The 3,491-nt window shown below is 42.9% G+C and overlaps 1 protein-coding gene across 1 annotated transcript in view; it reads left to right on the forward strand.

Annotated features, from left to right (window-relative positions):
• LOC103389107 (uncharacterized) overlaps nucleotides 1-3,491 on the forward strand; it is a 52,334-nt gene that overhangs the window by 27,934 nt on the left and 20,909 nt on the right. The window lies entirely within an intron of this gene.

Genomic DNA, 3,491 nt, shown 5'->3' on the forward strand with positions numbered 1-3,491 from the left:
GGGAAAGAGCTTAATTTTACCTAACATTAACAAATACTGTATTTTTGCATTGCTTTTTCTTCCTCTTCTTCTTCTTCTCCTTTCTTTTCCTCTTCTTCCTCTCCATCTTTTCTGGAGAAATGATAAAAAAAAAAAAATACTGTTATCCCTCAGACGTCTGACGCAGTAGCAGTAAATATGTAGTCCAGGTTTCTCACTTGTATTTTCCACTCTTCTACACATAGACTCAGTATGACTCTCGCACGCCACCTCGTGGCGGACAGTCACACTGCAGCGGTTTCAATGTAAAGTGGAAACAAGAATTGTGTACTGTGTGTTTTCTGTATTCTAATCTTCTCTACTGTTTTATATTTCAACTCATGTTTTGCCGCCGTGTGTGTGTGTGTGTGTCAGTGTGTTTATGTGATTGTGTGATTGTGTGTGTTTGTGGTAAAGTGTGGATCTCGGCTTCAGCTGCCGTATTTCAAATCCAATGTTGTCTTTAACATGTAGTAAAATGATGTCATGTCTTTTTATATTCTTTCAATTTGTAATTCAATTTATGCGCAAAATGGCAACTTGTGTTGTGTGTGTGAGCGTGTGTGTGTGTTTGGTATTAATTAGGTAGGGATTGAAATCATTAACTTTTTTTCAATTAATGCTTAGACTGATAGTGATAATAGACTCGACTGAATTGATGTCAGCTCTTCTTCTTCTCTTCACTCTTCACAAGCACTAGAATCAAATGATGTCAGCTCTTCTTCTTCTCTTCACTTAAGCACTAGAATCAAACATAGTTTCTTGATTCCCATCCCTGCCAGCCAAGACTGTGTGTGCGTGTGCGTGTGTGTGTGTGTGTATGTGTAAATGTATTTCAGGCTGCTTGTCTGAGCCCTTTTGTGTAGTTTGGGGGAGGGAGTGGGTGTGGCATCTGCTGAGAGATGTGTGGTGAAGCCGCCTCTGTTCCTCCACAGGTTCCACCCACATGCTCACTCCCACCAAATTCTTATCGGACCTGCAGCACCCCGACTTCCGAGAGTCCACTAGGGTGTCCTTTGAGGACGCAGATCCCTCGGAGTGAGGCAGAGAGAGTTTGGGAGGGAGGGAGAGAGAAATCACACTGAAAAAAGTAAAAGCAGCCGCGCGGCGAAGCCCTTCGTACCTCCACAGCTAACAGGGCTTCCTCTTTCTGTTTCTTTGACACTCAGTACTGTGTTTCTGTAACTCCACCCTCCTGCTCCTCCCATGTCCTTCAGTGATGGGACCTCTGACCTCCCCTCAGTGCGTGGACCACTCCACTAGGTTCTACTTCCTGTTTACTATTGTTTTTTTTTTACTATCATTTCTCATCGCAGTGTTTTTATTCTTTACTACAGTACATACAGTAGTATTTGTACATATAGCTTTACTACGCTAATGATTGACACATTATTGTAATACCACATGATTACGTTACTGCACTTCTTATTATTGTAATCGTTTTTAATTCTACATTCTGGACTTCACTACATGGTGACACTCATACATACTTATGTCACCGTTCATTCCTTTCATACTCTACATTACAATTACACTGCTCACTTACTTTATATGTGTAGCCAAGTCAGACGCTGTTCGTTGTCCGCTGTTCTACGTCTGTTGGTGTAGGTTTTAACATTGGACATTGTGAAACTCGTTCCTGTGGAGTGATCCATGCCTAAGGGAAGTTCTGACCCCATCCCTGCTGCCCCCTCCCTTCATCTCCTCTGGGTGGATTAACTCACCCCTTGACTGCCACCCAAAGGCCCGTTATACCTGCAGAATTGACTCCAGATTTAATCCCCCTTTCAGCGCCATCTGTGTTTTATTTCTAACGTCCTGATTATTCCTTTTTTTTCCCCCCCAAAGACAACCATCTTATTTCCAAATGTTATATTGAAAACAGGTCCTTTATTTGATGCTGAAAATCAAAAAAGGGATTTTCTGTCATCTCCCCCCGACTCCACCCTCATGATCCACTGCCTCTGCTCACTGTAGTCACACATGCTGATGTAGGTCATGGCTCATCCACACAGGCTGCGGATGTCAAAAAGTAGCCATGATAACACTGTGTAAAAGTGCTGTTGGTCTGAGCATCACTTCACTCGATGTGCTTTGACAATAAGGAAACCAAACGCGTGAATTAACACCCTGAAAATGATTTTTTTTTTTTCACAAGTCGTTTGCTGACGTTTGAAATAGAGGAATGAGCGTGAATAAATCGGGAAATTAGACCAAAGTAATCTGGAAGAAGACTAGATTAAAAAGCAGCATGATGTTTCAAAGAAATCTGCACAAAAACCAACCAAACCTGGTCAGGGTTAGCCTTTAGCTGTTGAGCTAGCTAGCAAACAGAAAAACAACAAGGTGACAATTTGTCTTCCTCTTGTCTTGTTTAGGGAGAATCTAAGCTCAGATATTCTTATGCTGCCCTCTGCAGGGTGAAATGGGAGCTATTTAAAAAAATGCTGCAAACGTGCATGGTCTGTGACAGAGTGACAGCCATCCTGCAAATATTCACCACAGGATTTTGACCTCGTTCATGGATCCATTTCGTTTTTGCCAAATCTGCGAAAGGGATACTCTTTTCCGATTAACAATTTCCTGTCCTTGTGGTTTCCTTAATATACCCCATCTTCAGTAGAATCACTTCTCCACATGCCGCCACATCCCTGAGTAGAATGGCCGTCATGTAGTCAAAAAAGTGTTTGTTTTTGCGCAGCTGTTTTGGTCTAAACCATGTCCAGTGAGTCAGTGCAGTTGGAGATGTGTCTGTGTTTCAGTGTTGTGTTTCTACGAAGCTGTATGTTTTAATATAAGCGATGGGCGTAACAGTAGAGAAGGAGTTGGGGGCCAGTCCAACACTGACCCAAACCCTCACCACCATCCTAAAACCCACGGACCCTCACATCAACATACCAACCACACTGGAGATGGCCCTGCCTCTTTCTCTTCTGTTTCAACCCTTAAAAGTATCTGTTGTACCAGTGGTTCTCAAAGTGGGGGGCGCAGACCTGTTGCAGGGGCGCAGCATGTCACATTGATTTTATTTGTTCAGTGTTCTTCTTCGTGACACAATGGGTAGCTTTGTAGCCATAGCTCTGAATGTGCCGACATGGAGGGTGAGGGGTGGTCAACACTATTCCCATCCAGAAGAGGGGGCTCTGCAGACAACATTTGGGAACCACTGCGTTAATCTGTTTATTGGAGGTGAAACATGCAGCTTTGCAACAGAAACAAACTCAGAGGCAAACCAAATACTGTTGATGTTGAAAATGTGTAAGGAGTAAATCAGACAGTCCTTTTTTCATCATACCACTTGGACCCTCAGTGATGATTAGAACCAGAACCATTAAAAAGAGCAGATGAACTCTGGCTGAGGGACAAGAGCCAACGTTTGTAGAACATAGATCTAAAGAATACAGATGTCACTCGAAATCCACGGTTAGAGAAGTGTCTTCAACAGAAGTACTTGAACCAGACTAGTGTCCATG

Source organism: Cynoglossus semilaevis, chromosome 14, assembly GCF_000523025.1.
Source record: "Cynoglossus semilaevis isolate Cse_v1.0 chromosome 14, Cse_v1.0, whole genome shotgun sequence".
In the NCBI taxonomy this organism is placed as follows: Eukaryota; Metazoa; Chordata; class Actinopteri; order Pleuronectiformes; family Cynoglossidae; genus Cynoglossus; species Cynoglossus semilaevis.